General features: G+C 39.2%; 1 protein-coding gene and 1 long non-coding RNA gene across 4 annotated transcripts in view; one reads left to right on the top strand and one right to left on the bottom strand.

The window, feature by feature from the left end:
- The window catches only part of LIPC (lipase C, hepatic type), a 162,093-nt gene extending 147,842 nt beyond the window's left edge, over nucleotides 1-14,251 (bottom strand). The window contains exon 1 of one of the 2 annotated variants that reach the window (XM_050796825.1): nucleotides 13,985-14,251. The gene's annotated coding sequence lies outside the window, so the exon portion shown is untranslated. The remainder of the gene's footprint in view (nucleotides 1-13,984) is intronic. The other variant, XM_050796826.1, reaches the window with a different exon arrangement.
- Nucleotides 1-16,219, top strand: part of LOC126958489 (uncharacterized) — a 225,598-nt gene that overhangs the window by 42,029 nt on the left and 167,350 nt on the right. The window contains exon 2 of one of the 2 annotated variants that reach the window (XR_007727201.1): nucleotides 4,944-5,077. This is a non-coding gene — a long non-coding RNA (uncharacterized LOC126958489). Of the gene's footprint in view, nucleotides 1-4,943; nucleotides 5,490-16,219 lie in introns of those variants that run through there. The other variant, XR_007727200.1, reaches the window with a different exon arrangement.

Raw genomic sequence — 16,219 nt, 5'->3', positions numbered from 1 at the left:
TCTGTGTGGACATTCTTGCACCATGTGGAAATATGGCAAAACAAGTAGGTAAACCTTGTGAATTTGAGTTGGCCTAGAACGTGTCCTCATTTGGAAAGTGGTTGGACTGGAGTTTAACCTTTTCCTTATCTGTGTTAGAAAAAAAAAAAAAAGACCGAATAAACAAACGAAGGGTGAAAACAAGATTGCAGAGGACATTTTAGACTATTTGGAAGGATTAGGTGTTTCAAGCATTTCAAGTAGGTATTTATTCATCCAAGATTTTCACGCCTGGTGACCGGGGGTGTCTTTGCATCAGCTCTGCCTCCAACTAGTTGTGTGACCTTGGGCTAATTCTGTAACCTATCTCTGCCTGTCAAATGGGATTATGAAGGTTAAATAATGATCACATGAAAATGCTTAAAAAACTCTCTGCATAGACAAGCCTCATTTGATTTTCTTAACCAATGAGGTAGGAATTATTTTCCCCATTTTACAGGTGAGAAAACTGAGGCTCAGTGATGGCTCACGCAAGGTCACATATCTAATCAATATAGATTGGATAGAAGGATGCTAGGTCCCTGGAAGATCTAATATTCTGATTCCCTAAGTCTCAAGTTATGCAACTAGAGAGCAAAGAGTCGAGATCTCTTTTCTTCCTGTTTTTATGTTTCCTGGTCTGTGTTGGCCCACGGACACTCCTTATCAGGATTTCAGCTGCCAGATTGTAGAACAATTGGGAAAATCATCATAACAACAACAGCCCCCTAGAACCAGAGCAGTCTTTTTTATGACTAGATACTGTGGAACCAATAATGCATTTTATGATCTTAGAAATTCCAGTAGAATGGAAAACCTATTTTCTCTCTTTGTATTCTGCTTTGAAGCAAAAGGAAATAAAGACTTAAGTTGGCTTTGAACACCACATAGATAGTGAATATTGTTGGCTCTGTCAAGTTTGCCCAGGGTTTTCGCCTTTGTAGGGAAGATGGGGAGTATAGACTAGGATTCATGATGTGTTTAGTCTGTGCCTGCTTCCTCCAGCTTCTGGGATGCTGGTCATACTTGGTGAGCGGTGACCATGCTGGCTCCCGAGGGAGACTCCCCCCGAGCCATGAACTGGGAGTCTCTGCAAGTCAGGGATTGCAATGGGCACACTGGGTCAGATTGCAACCATGGCCCAGGGGCCAGTCCCTGCAGGGTGGGCACTGGGATGCCACAGTAGGATCCTCGTCTCACAAAGGTTTGCTGAGTTTAGCACACGGAATCCACGGCTGCAGGAAACCAGGACCTAATTCCACTCTCTTCATTCCCAGTGATGTGTTTCGGGTTCTGAAGAGCAGCCAGTGAGTGAGTCATCATTTTTCTGAAGACAGGGTATCTTGCTGACATGGTTCATCATTGATTCCTAGGCAGGCCTGAAAGTCAGGAGTTAACAATTCAGGAGCCAGCCTCCAAAGTGCCTGCACAGTGCCAGAATCGCCATGTGATCTCATTCACACTTCAGGAAGAGTCCTGTGATGTAGACATGACTTTTCCCTTTGAATAGAGGGAAGCTGAGGCTCAGGGCGGTTACTGAATTGCTCACATCCGTACCGTAGTAAGTGGTGGAATGGGACTTGGATTATGTTTGTTTGACTTCAAAGTCCATACAACAAAAAGTAGTTTTGCCAAGTACAGTAGGGATTGGCTGCAAGATCTTTGTGTATCAGTTGCTTAAAAGATGGAATTGTGTCATGCTCTTGCTCTGCGTATAAAGACATATATCATGTGTATTTCATTTATATATGAAAGGGAGTTTATTAAGGAGTATTGACTCATACGATCACAAGGTAAAGTCCCATGATTGGTCGTCTACAAGTTGAGGAGCAAGGAAGCCAGTGGTGGGTCAGCCCGAGTTCCCTAACCTCAAAAGTAGGGAAGCCGACAGTGCAACCTTCGGTCTGTGGACAAAGGCCAAGAGCTCCTGGCAAGCCACTGGTGTAAGTCCAAGAGTCCAAAAGCTGAAGAACTTGGAGTTTGATGTTTGAGGGCAGGAAGCATCCAGCATGGGAGAATGATGCAGACCGGAAGACTCAGCAAGTCAACTCCTTCATGTTTTCTGCCTGCTTTATTCTAGCCAAACTGGCAGCTTAGATTGTTAGACGGTGCCCACCCAGATTGAGGGTGGGTCTGCCTCTCCCAGTCCACTGACTCAAATGTTACTAATACCTCCTTTGGCAACACCATCACAGACACACTCAAGAAAACTATTTTGCATCCTTCAATCCAATCAAACTGACACTTAATATTAACCATCACATCACATGTTTATTATTATTTTTAAAACAAATGTTCTCAAACCTTTTCTCAGCTACTTAATGGAGATAGCTCTGAGATAAAGTACGAGACAGAGCAGAAGTTAGAAATAATAGAGACATTATAATCGGACAGAATCATATAATTTATATTCCAATTACTTTTCCTCAATCAACAGTAAAGGAGACCAGTCAGGAAGAGGGAACCGGGGTCTTTGGCCATGATGCTTTGTCCTGGACAGAGCAGTGTTTGAAAGGAAGTTGTCAGGATGAGGCTGTGCTGCCCAAGACCCAACTGAGACCATCATCAGTTATTCAATTACTCCTGAAGCCATTCATTAGAGTTAGATCATGCCTGGGGTCCTTCAGAAAGTAACAAGCAAGATTCTTTTTGATATGCTTTCATAATTCCATGAAGAGATAATTCTTTAAAAATGAAGGTAAAATCATGACTCTCAAATATAAAAATGAATACATGATAAATATTTTACTTAACTAATTAATGAGGAAACTGATAAGGGTGTTGTAACCAGTTTAAAGGAGAAGCCAAAACACACACACAAATTTATAAGAGTAAAGAAATGTTGCAATGAATGTACAAATGGCAAATGGATGCAAAAGTAGCTTTTTCTGCAGTGTGGGAGTGAAGCTGGTGGAACTTCTACAGGATAGGACAGAATTTGCATTTTGCATTGCTATTGTCTGCAGTTTACAGAGTTGCAAAATACTTCAAGGGCAATGAAAGCTAGAATCTCATAACTCAGGGAGGCTGTGCTGTGTGTAGACAATGTGTCCTTTTCCATGGAAATACAAAATTTCCCCTTTATTTAGTATTGTTACAAAATGGTGAAGTATTTAGCGACAGAATTCTGATGATAACAGGATAAGGTTCTTTCTGGAGGAAAAAGCTGTCTCTTGCTGTATTTTTACCTCCTGAGTGAAGACTCTGATCGCTGAGAACTGGATTTCCAGGCTTGGTTTCTCCGTTTTTAGTCCCAGTAAGCAGGCAGATTATTTAATAGCTGGCACCTCAGTTTCCTCATTTTAAAATAGGAGTAGTAAAATTATTTGCCTCACAGGGCTTGCAGGGAGATTAAATGAGAAAAACATGAATTGTGCATACCATAGTGCGCAAGAAATACGTGTCAGCCTATGAGTGTGTTTTTTTTTTTATTACTGCCGTTTTTCGGCATGCTTTTTATTTCTCCCGTCCCTCACCTGCTCCTTCCCTTTCTTGTTTCCTGCCCATTTAACTGAAATAGTAAAGAATAGGAGACTTATTTACAATGTTTTAAAGTATAGATAGAGTCTATGCTTCCTGTTCTTGATTTTAAAACTAACTGCCTAAGTTGTTTTGTGTTCCTTTCTATTTAAAAAAGAAAGCAAGCTGGGTGTGGTGCCTCAGGAGTTTGAGACCTGCCTGGGCAGCATAGTGAGACCCTGTTTCTATAAAAACTTAAAAAAACAAACAAACAAACAAAAAAAAACCAGTGTGGCAGTGCACAGCTGTAGTCCCAGTTACTTGGGGGGCTGAGGTGGGAGGATGGCTTGAGTCCAGAAGGTCAAGAGTGCAGTAAGCCATGATCATGCCACTGCACTCTAGCTTTATAGAACAAGATCCTGTCTCTATCTAAACAAACAAACAAATAAACAAAACAAAAAACAAAAAAAAAAAAAGAAAAGAAAAATAAAAAGCACTTTTACCCCCAATATTTGCTTTCTTGTTTTTGAGTAATTCTTATCACCTAGCTTAGCCCAGCTAACCCTGAATTTAAACACGTGATTCATTTTCTCATGTTATATAATTAATCACCAGAGAAAACGGTTGAGAGAGTGGGAAAGGCCCTCTTTGGGGTCTTCTCAGCCCAGCTGGGGATAGGAGGCCAAGGCCAGGAGGTAACACACTGGAGCCACAATGTCCAAATCTCCTCAGTGAGCCTCTCCCCCATCTGCATACTCAGACCCCAGGGGCCGTGTCTACTGGCCAAAGAGTATGTGAGCAGCATGTGCCCAGCACCAGAGAAAACTCCACTCAGCCCTGCCCAGAGGAGTTGGTACAAACGTGCCTTTGCAAAGTTTGTGTTTCACTTTTGGGTCTGATAGAGGGGGAGTTCTTCAACCTCAGAGGGGAATGCCTGGACGTCTAGGGTCAGGGTGCCTGATGGATTGACCCTATCAGCTCCGCTTTCAATTCTGGCACCCCAAGAAACTTCCAGATGATTCGGGTGAAGATCCCAGGATCTCCCCTTTGCTCAGCAGCCTGGATTCTTCGAGGAACAAGAAAGCATTTGAGCAAGGGTTGGGGAAGAAACTTCACCTCTGGGCCAAGTTCAGGGATAGGAGGACAGAGCTGTAGTGGTGTCTAGGCTTTCTTTACATGTATGGCAACTGGAGTGACACCCGGAGATAGCCATCTTCACTCCACAGTTCCATTCCTATCACCAAATCTGTCAGGCTCTGCGGAGGACTCCTAGAGAGCAAAACAGGCTTTCCACACACTAGCAAACAGCATGATACGATCTCAGGGGTCAGCCAGGAGCAGAACACACGGAGATGCATACAGGGCTCCCTGCCTCCGGGACTATTTCTTTTTGCTCCATACCATCTCTAAAGCAAAATTGCTTGTTTTAGCTCTTGATGAAAATGTTCCTTGTCCATTTTCCACAGGCAATGCATACACAGGAAGGAAATGGCAGGTTGTTCATAAGTAGCAAGATCCACACTTGGCCAAACCTGGGGTCACAGAGATGGACATGGAATTGAGGGCAGAAGATCTGGGTTGGAGTCCAGCACTGCTTTAGGTAAGTCATAACCCTTATACGACGGGGAAAATGAAACCTGGGATGCCTACCTCACAAGGTCATAAGGATAAGAGATGACGCTGGGTGCGGTGGCTCATGCCTGTAATCCCAGCACTCTGGGAGGCCGATGCGCATGGATTACTTGAGGTCAGGAGTTCGAGATCAGCCTGGCCAACATGGTGAAACCCTGTCTCTACCAAAAATACAAAAATAAGCTGGGTGTGGTGGCGTAGGCCTGTAATCCCAGCTACTCGGGAGGCTGAGGCAGGAGAATCACTTGAACCAGGGAGGTGGAGGTTGCAGTGAGCCGAGATTGGGCCACTGCACTCCAGCCCCGGGAACAGAGAGAGACCTTGTCTCAAAAAAAAAAAAAAAAAAAAAAAAAAAAAAAAAAAAAAAGAAAGAAAGAAAATGTAGTAGAAGAAGAAGAGATGGTAGATGCCCAAAAGTCCTTAAGCAATGAAAAGACCCAGGTGAGGCAGAAGCCCCAGGCTGGGATGAGTGGATGGGTACATTGGTGGAGCAAAGAGATCTTGAGACTTGGGGACCCAGGAAGTTCTACTTTCCGGCATCAGACTGGAGTACACCTTCTTGTCCCAGTTTCCCAGGGTGACCACCAACAGAGGGGCAGCTCTGGCTCCTGGCAGGGCGGGGCTCTCTGAAGTACCCACCTTCAGTGGGCTGTCTCATAGTAATTCCTTCAGGCTTTGGAGATGATGGTCAGGGCCAGCTGGGCTCTGGTGGCCTGCAAGTGAGCTGAGGGCTACTGCAATTAGACAATTCCTGGGGACCTCACTGGTAAGCCCTGGAGGATCAAGCCTGGATGCTTTGTTATTGCATAGGGGTTAATATAATGACCAAGTTCACCTTAGGCATCTCTCTGACTGTCTTTGCTGGTCTCTCTTTCCTTCATTGCCCTGTCTGATTGAGGTCAGAGTCCTTGAATGACCCTCAAGGTTCCCCTACCCCACTCCCAGGAAAACCTCTGCTCTGGCCTGCGTTCTCCCTGGAGCCCATGCCGAGAGAGCCTGTGGCTCCTCTCACTTGCATAAGTAGGTGAGATCCTCCAAACACTGCCTGTGGGTAGAAAAGAGAAGGTGTCAAGGGACTGAGCCCTGGGTGTTCCAACATTTAGAAGTCAAGGAGATGAGGAGAAACCTTTCTGCTTTAGCCAAATTACTTCTTCAGAATTGATTTTTGGCCGGGCGCGGTGGCTCACGCCTGTAATCCCAGCACTTTGGGAGGCTGAGGTGGGCGGATCACCTGAGGTTGGGAGTTCAACATCAGCCTGACCAACATGGAGAAACTCTGTCTCTACTAAAAATAAAAAAAAAATTAGGTGTGGTGGCGCATGCCTGTAATCCCAGCTACTCGGGAGGCTGAGGCAGGAGAATGGCTTGAACCTGGGAGGCGGAGGTTGCAGTGAGGCAGAGATCGCGCCATTGCACTCCAGCTTGGACAGCAAGAGTGTGAAACTTGGTCTCAAAAAAAGAAAAAAAAAGGAAAAAAAGAATCAGTTCTTAGCGGTAACCTTTCTGGTAAAAGGACATGAGCAATATGGTTATAAATGAATGTATGGATAAATTTCCAGGCAGCTCCACCATCAATGGATATCAGCATTTGACATTTTTTTCTTGTTGTTCCATTAGAATATGTAAACCGGCATCTCCAGACTGCTTCCCTTTACATTTCTTTGATTTCTGGCGAGAATTAACATTTCCCCACGATGTTTATCTACTAATTGCAAGTTCCTTGTGGGAATTGTCCTGTTTTTGACCCATTTATCTTTTGGAATCTTGACATTTATTTTACAAATTTGAATTAGTTATTTATGATAGATCTTAATTCTTTGTAATGTTTGATAGAAATATTTTCCCTCTTAAAAAATCTTTAGTAATGCTAATTTTTATAGTGCAATCATTTCAATTGCTTCAAAGCTGAGAAAGTTAAAATTCCCCCAGAGAGCTGATAAACTCTCTTTCCAATTGTCTGCAAGTTCTATCATAATTGGATTTTATATTTAAATCTTTAATCAACCAGAGCTTATTTTGTTGCATGTTTTATTTTAATGACTTTTCTATTATAAAATCAATAAATGTTTATTATTGTAAAATAGGAAAATAAAGAAGAACAAAAAGAAAAACATAAATAGATCTGTGATTTCACATTTAGAGATAAGCACTGTTGACATTTTGATGTGGATATCCCCAAGTCATTTTTTCTATGTATACATTTATTTACAAAAATACAACTGTAAACACACTGTACAAACTGTTTAAATACCTGTGTATTAACAACACATTAATGGCATATTTCAGGGGCATTAAATATTCTTTTAAAACATTATTTTACATAGCTACAGAGTACTGTTACACTCTATAGATGTACCATAATTGGCTTAATTCCCTATTGTTTTTTCATTAACTTTATTTAAGATCTCACTATTATGAACAATGCTACTATAAACATATGCATAAATCTTGGTCCCCATGTATGATTATTTTCTTTGTATAAATTATTTTTTTAGTAACTTAAAAAAATTTTAGATTCTGAGGGTACATGTGCAGGTTTGTCACATGGGTATATTGTGTGATGCTGAGGTTTGAGCTTCTAATGGTTCCATTGCCCAAGTAGTGAACACTGTACCCAATAGGTTTTTTTCAACCTTTGTCCCCCTCTCTTTCTCATCCCTTTTGGAATGCCACTGTCTATTATTTCCATCTTGATGTGCATGTGTACTCAATGTTTAGCTCCCATTTGTAAGTGAGAACATGCAGTGTTTATCTGTTGTTGTGTTAATTTGCTTAGGATAATGACCTTCAGCTGTAGCCATGTTGCTGCAGAGGATGTGATTTTGTTCTTTTTCATGGCTGCATAGTACTCCTTAAAAATAATACTACACATCATATATGTACCACATTTTCCTTTGTATAAATTTCTTAAAGTAGAATTGCTAAGGCAAAGGTTTTATATCTAGGTATCTATATCTATCTATATATTTTGCCTTTACATATATACTGCTACTTTAAGTAAATTTCTGTCATTTTAAGTACTCATTAACAGTGAATGTACTCCTCTTCTGTCCTGTCCTCCACCCTTGTTAACATTAGCTATTAACATTTTTGTAATTTTATGCTAAATTGATACGGTAAAATGGTATGTGCATTTTTTTAATGTTTCTTTAAAACCAGTGGGTTGAAGTTGAATTTATCACCACTTCCATTTTTATTGCCTTTTTTCTTTCTTATCTGTTCATGGTATTTATATATTTTATGTACTTTATAGGTTTGTATATTTTTTATATGTTTTCAAAATTGGGGTGCTCACTTAAGAAATTATAATGAGTTCAAACACACACATGTGTACAATGCATAGTTTCGAATACCATCTACTTCCCAGCTCCATCACATCCTAACATTTTGTCATTTTTGCTTCCTATTTTTGCTAAAAAGTAGAATGCTGTACCAGTATAACTGTGTGTCTCTTCTCAAGCCTGGTCTTATTTTTCCTGTCTCAGAGGCAACGTCACCCTGAGTTTGATGTCTATCATTCTCATCTTTGTGTGTGTGTGTTTGCAGCATATGTATGTAGCTATGAAATATATACGGTAGTTCCTCAGTGTCTGTGGGGGCTTGGTTCCAGGACCACCCACAGATGCTCAAGTCCCTGATACAAAATGGTGTAGTGTTTGCACATAACCTATGCACATTCTCTCATATGCTGTAAATCACCTCTAGATTACTTATAATACTTAATACAAAGCCTATACATCGCTTTGTTTGCCTGGTTTTAACATGGTACTCAGGATGTGGTGAATTCAAGTTTTGCCTTTTGGAACTTTGTGTAATTTCACCCCCAAATATTTTGCATTCTTGGTTGATTGAATCCATGGATGTGGAATCTCATGGATATAGAGGGCTGACTGTACCATTATTTTACATGTTTTCAAACTTTTATACTCTACACATCTATCTGAAACTTGTTTTGTCACTCAGCAGTGTATTTTCGAGATTTATCTCTGTTGATAAAACAGCTACAAATGGTCCCATTGTATGAATGTATCAGAATTTGTTCACTGGGTTGATGGATACTTGTGTTGTTTAGTTTTTTCATTTTACTATTATAATATTGCAGTAGACATTGCATCATCCACAAGTGAAAGCTTCTAGAATTTACTCCTAGAAGTGAAATTGCTGGATTGTAAGATATACGTCCCGTCAGAGTTAGTGAGATGTTGACAATTTATTCTTCAAAATGGTTACTCCTGTGAACATATCGTTGGCAATGTGAGTGTTCCTTCAATTTTTCCACCTCATCACCAACACTTGATAGTGTCAGATTATTTAATTTTCACCAGTTTGATGGATGTAAAATGGTATCTCATTGTTTTAATTTTAAACTTTCTGATTACTGGTGAGGTCGAACATTTTCTTATGTGCGTGATTGTTCGTTCAAATTTCTGTTGCTAAGAATAGCTTATTCATATATTTTGCCTGTATTTCTATTAGTTCATTGCAAATATCCTCCCAGTTTGCGTTTTGTCTTTCATATCGCCTGTAATGTCGTGTTTCACAGGGTTTACATTTTTGTTTAATGATATTTATACAGTCTTTCCCTTCAGGAATATCCTTAATGTCTTCATTTCTTCAATTTTCCTTTTTTTTTTTTTTTTTTTTGAGACGGAGTCTCGCTCTGTCGCCCATGCTGGAGTGCAATGGTGTGATCTCTGCTCACTGCAACCTCTGCCTCCCGGGTTCAAGTGATTCTCTTGCCACAGCCTCCTGAGCAGCTGGGATTACAGGCACACACCATCACACCCAACTCTTTTATATATATATATTTTTCAGTAGAGACGGGGTTTCACCATGTTGGTCAGGCTGGTCTCGAGCTCCTGACCTCGTGATCTGCCTGCCTCGGCCTCCCAAAGTGCTGGGATTACAGGCGTGAGCTACTGCGTCCAGCCCAAATAGTAATTCTTTTACAAAAGATACTCTGTGATTTGTTATAATCTTCTGGCATCAGTAGAATTTACCTTAATTAATGACTACATGCTATTGTTTTAATTTATAGCTGCATTTTATAAGCTCAGTTAAAAATGATTTTTCTGCCTATGCTCCTTGAGGAACCCATGGATCGATAAAATTTATTGATCAACAAAATTTAGCAAATAGTATGCACAAGCCATTCCTGCCTTTCAGGTAGATGTTGCTAATTGCCTGCATTATTTTCTTCATTTGTGTATTCATATATTCACTTAACAGCTGTTTTGGGAAAATCTGCTAATGTCCTTGAGCCTGGTTCTAATCATTTCAAGCCAGTTTTACTGGAATTGCACTTGTGCACATTTGCCATCCTAAGACTGTGTGTTTATGTGTGTGTGTGCGCCTGTGTGGTATTTCTTACAGGTTTTTGGATGGGGATAATACTCATCTCTTAGAATGAATTGGGTGTCAGATCTTGTTTCTGTGATTTGGAACTGATTACATAATACAGAAAAATCTGTTTGAGTATGTAGTAATATTGTTCAGTAAATTTGTTGAGGTCATAATATTTCTTGTGGTAGATGAGATTTTTTTAAATAACAACTTTTCAGTTTCCTTTGCCTTCATCATTATTTTCATGTTACCTACATCTTCTCTTGCCAGTTTGTATTTTGTGTTGTCCATTTGGCTAAGCATTTCAAGTTGATTATCATAAATCGTGCATTGCAATCATTTATATTTTAAAATCCTTTATATCAGTTGTTAAATCATTGGGCTTGTTTTTAATTTTGTTGATTTATACCTTTTCTTTTGTTTATTATATTTCCAAGGGGTTGATCTATCTTGTAATCTTCTCACAGAATGAGCATCTATTTATTATTTCCACTGATTTCCTCTTTTCTAGTTTATTTCTGCTCTTATTCTTTATTATTTTCTCTCTGTTTTCCTTCATAATGACTGTCTTCATAAGATTTTAAGTCAAATGCTTATTTCATATTTCTAAAATAAAAGCACATAGATTTATGCCTTAACTTCTGGGCCCTGATTTATACAAAGCCCCCTCCCTTTTGATATGGGGTGTTTTCAATTTTATAAACATCGCAAAAGTTATTATCATGTTCTTAATTTTCTACTTCAGTGATCCTTAACGTTTTTGGCACCAGGGACCAGTTTTGCGGGAGACAATTTTTCCATGAATGGGGGTAGGTGGGCGATGGTTTCAGAATGATTTGAGCATACTGCATTTATTGCACACTTTATTTCCATTACTATTACATTGTTAATATATAAAGAAATAATTATATAACCGTGATCTACTCACCATAATGTGGAGTCAGTGGGAGACCTGAGATTGTTTACCTGAAACTAAATGGTCCTGTCTGGGGGTGATGGGAGACAGTGACACATCATCAGGCATTAGATTCTCATAAGGACCATGCAATCTAGAGTCCTCGCATACACAGTTCACAATAGGATTTGCGGATGCTATGAGAATCTAATGCCCCCGCTGATGCGACAGGAAGTGGAGTTTAGGCGGGAATGTGACTGATAGGGAGCAACTGTAAATACGGGTATAGCTCCGCTGCTCACCTCCTGCTGTGTGGCCGGGTTCCTAACAGGCCACAGACTGGTACTGGGGATTGGAGACCCCTGTTCTACTTGAACTTGTAGTTTAGGAAAGTTTTTGTGGTTGTTAGACATTGATACCCATTAATTTGTTGCTGCTGTAAATTTTTATTAATATTTTAATATAATTTTAAACTAATAGAAATGTTAAAAGACTAGTATGAACTCCTATACACCTTTTACCTAGGTGCACTGTTGGTTTGTATTTTTCCCTAGTTATCATGCACTCTGTCTCTATGTATATGTGAATGTTTTTCTGAATGATTTGAGAGTTAGCTGCATACATATATATATACCTAAATACTTCAATATATATTTCCTGACACAAATATTTTCTTTTGTAAAATTAGAAATTTAACAGTAAAATCAGGAGATTTCATATTGATACCATATGATTAATCCCACCATTCACATTCAAATTGTCAGTTATTCCAATATTGTGTTTTTTTATATATATATATATTTTTTATATATATATATTATATATATATATTTTTATATATATATTTTTTATATATATATAAAACATATATAACATATATAAATATAAAATATATGTGTGTTTTATATATGTGTGTGCATATACATGTATATATGTATATATGTAGAAAGACAGAAATTGGGGGTATTTTAAAATTTATAATGACAGGCAAGCGACTGAGATGGCTGCATGCCTATGGCAATCACTATCTGTAGGCCACCCAAGCATAAATACTTATTTTCTTCTTGTACCCCGGTTTTCAGAAGTTCATGTTTATTTTCATCTTTACTATTTTTTATTATTCATGTACTATATATTCATAGTAGAAAAGATAAAGCAATATAACAAAAATTGGCAGAAATATACAGATATGCATAGAGATAACCACTGTTAGTATTTAGATGAATATTTTATAGACTTTTGCTTTCAATCAACAAAAATTCTAGACACTTTTTCTAGTTAAATATGAGTACATTAAAAATGGAGTTATATTGTACGGCCGTGGTTTTAACTCTCTTTTAAGTCTTAGTTTATTTGACATACTTCATAGGTAATCTTCGTAACAACTTAGCTAGCAAAGTAGAGCCACATTTTTAGATGAGGAATCCAAGGTTCAGAGAGGTTCAGTAAACTGCCCAGGTCACACTGCAGTAAGGAATGGAGTTTATAATCTAAACCCTGAACTGTTTGCTGCAAAGGCTCTTGGTTAGATTATTCTTTTGCCTGAGGCTCCTTTCATTGCTTTTACTTATTCACATTTAGTTTTATTGCATGTGGTGAGAAAATATGTATATTTTTTCCTCTTGATTCAATTTTTGGGGCCTTATTTGAGAGTTAGTATATATGTACCAATGCCCACAGATGGAAAAAATGTATATTCTATGTTGGTATTGAGTTCAATGTATGTGTATTTGTTGTAACTTATCAATTGTATAACATAACCTCTATTGTCTATTTTTGTCACATCTTCAATGTCTTCCAAATTTTTGTCTATTTAAATTTGTCTTTATTTTTTAATACTGTCTATTTTTTTCTTAGCCTTGAAATCAATTAAACTCTCCCATTACAATTGCTTGTTTTTTAATCTATTTCTCTTTGCATTTCTAACTTTAGTAATCTCTGTCTTCACAGTTAATTTTATATTTTTTATCATAATCAGGAGCTTCTTTGTATCCTCTCCCTATGTTTTTGGCTTCAAAATCTCTTTTATATGCTATCAACTTTACCAACTGTTTTCTTTTTGTTGTATGAGTTTCCTCATAAAACCTTTTTATTTTAGCATTTCTGCATTTTTTTGGTAACAGATTCCTATTTTTAAAAAACATACATATTGTTGGGTCTTATGTTTTAATCTAACATGAGAATTTGTCTTTTTAGAAATCAATGGCCTAAATGTATAAAGTTCTTTGGGGTGAAGCTAGTGTATTGATATGAGATGGGCTCCCAGCTACTAGCTGTGGACCTTCTACAAGTTCCTTAAATACCCCGTGAGGAAGCTACTTACAGGCATCTTTATCTGGAAAATCATGTTAATAAGCATACCAAAGTGAGAGAGTTGCTTCGAAGACTAAATGAGATCAAGAGCACTTACAAATAGAAGCATATTAAAGCATATTAAACTGATTATTTGTAAAATGCAATTGTCAATATTTGCTATTGTAGACATTATGTCTGGAAATACCATTCAAAGCAAGTTTCTTGGCAATTATAAAGCAAGTTTGTTAAACGATGATCTATGCTCAAAATGGGGATAATCAGTTCTATACTTTTCTCCAACCATATTTTAAATTTTTCTTTGAGATAATGGGAATAACTTACAAGAAAAACTGCTGAGAAGCAGTGGTCCAAAGCCCTTTAGAAGCTCTCAGGGTTCAGTTCAAGTTGTCCATCTCCATTTCTGGCTGTACCTGGAGCTTCACAGCTTGACTTACATTCAGCCATGTCAGGAATCACTCACTGCCTTGCTTTCCATTTAGTTAATTAAGTGCTTAGGTTTACGAATAAGTTATTTGCTCTCATGACGGGTATGGAAGCTGCAGGCTTTGCTGTGCCTCAGCAATTCTCATCAGGCGTGGAAAAACTGAAACTAAGAAAAACCAAGCAAGCAATGATAGATTTTCTACTTCCTGGATTGTGTGACTTGCTCATCCAATGAAAGGCAATGAGGGTGGGGGCGGGGGGCAACCAGAGATGAGGACTGATTCTCAGCTTGTGGTTCTCCTCAGCAGTCCTCCAGCCCCTGCAGAGCTGGAACCTCTGCATCAGTGAAAGCTGCTAGGAATTCAAAGGGCATTCACATTCACTTCTGCTCCTCAGGATCAGAGGCAGTGAGGAAAGCTAAAAAAAAGTCTGAGGTTTAAATTGGAACCCATTTTTAACTTTTCAAATGTTCTTAGTATTTTAGGATCCAGAAAACCTTAAATCAGACAATTCTATATTACCAAACTGAAGAATAGTCTATCATATCATAATCTGATATGCTCCAGACTGACCTGATTTAGTCTTAGTTGTATGAACTTCAAACCTCTGATGGCTTCTATCTGATCACTCAGAGGAAGCTGCAGGTCCGTTTCCCATCTGAAGCAATAGAGGCACCTTTTTTTTTTTTTTTTTTTCTCTTTAAAAACTTCTCTGAGAATAATCTTCATCTGGTGTCTTGTTACACAAATGTTTCCAAGTCCCTCCCTAGAGATTCTGATTCAGTGGGTCTGGAATGGGGCTTCAGATTTGTGGTCTCTTTTTTGTTTGTTTGTTTGTTTGTTTGTTTGTTTTTTTTTTTGAGACAGTGTCTCACTCTGTCATCCAGGCTGGAGCGTGGCGGCGCGATCTTGGCTTCCTGCAACCTCTACCTCCCAGGTTCGAGTGATTTTCCTGCCTCAGCCTCCTGCGTAGCTGGGACTACAGGCACACACCACCACACCCAGCTAAGTTTTGTTATTTTTAGTAGAGACAGTGTTCTACCATGTTGGCCAGGCTGGCCTCAAACTCCTCACCTCAAGTGATCCACCCGCCTCAGCATCCCAAAGTGCTGAGATTGCAGGCATGAACCACCGTGCCCAGCCAGATTTGTGTTCTTAACCTTAGCTTGGGCAACAATGGAGTAGACTGAGGGGATAGATTCCACTTTTAGAATTAGAGAGCCTTGGGCTCAAGTCCTGGGTCTTTCACTTGCTCATTATATGGTCTTGCACAAATTACTTAACCTTCGTCAACCTCATCTGAAAAACAACTGGAGACAAAAACATCTATCTCAAAGTGCTGTCAAGAGGATTAAAATAACTCTAACACCCTTGATAGCGTCCACTTTTCTCAGTATTGCTAACTCGTTTCTACCCAGGTTAATCTGAAGATTATCTGTGAATTTATTTAGCTCACAGCCATAATGTTTTTTACTTATTTTCCCTGTTTATTTGTTATATATTTGTGAAGCTTTTGCTGTGTGCAGGACGCTGGGGTTTTTAGAACCCACTGAGCACTCCTGATGGTATCACCTGCTCACACGGTCCATCTCAGGTTGTGTTTTTGTTTTTGTTTTTTGAGACAGAGTCTCGCTCTGTCTCCCAGGCTAGTGTGCAGTTGTGGGATCCTGGCTCACTGCAACCTCCACCTCCCAGGTTCAAGCAGTTCTCCTGCCTCAGGCTCCCAGGTAGCTGGGACTACAGGCATGCACCATGATGCCCGGCTAATTTTTGTGTTTTTGGTTTCACCATGTTTGCCAGGCTGGTCTCGAACTCCTGATCTCAAGTGATGTGCCCGCCTCAGCCTCCCAAAGTGCTGAGATTACAGGCATGAGCCACTGCGCCCCACCCATCTCAGGTTTTTGAAAGTACTACCCAACTTTCTTGTGTGAACAACTCTATCTAGCAGGCTCTTAGTTATTTGTGAGCTTCTTAGACTAGGAAAGCCATGTCCCTATTCCACCTTTGTACCAGAAATTCAATTTTTCTGGAATCTAATCATGTGTACATTTTTTTTCCAAAAGAAAATATATATAAAATTATTCAATTTGATTTTACACAGAATATGTTCTACGTACTTTGCATTGTGTAAACT

The sequence above is a fragment of the Macaca thibetana genome, chromosome 7 (genome assembly GCF_024542745.1).
Source record: "Macaca thibetana thibetana isolate TM-01 chromosome 7, ASM2454274v1, whole genome shotgun sequence".
Lineage (NCBI taxonomy): Eukaryota > Metazoa > Chordata > Mammalia > Primates > Cercopithecidae > Macaca > Macaca thibetana.
Note: the sequence above shows the minus strand (reverse complement) of the source record. Positions and strands in the feature narration are given on the sequence as shown.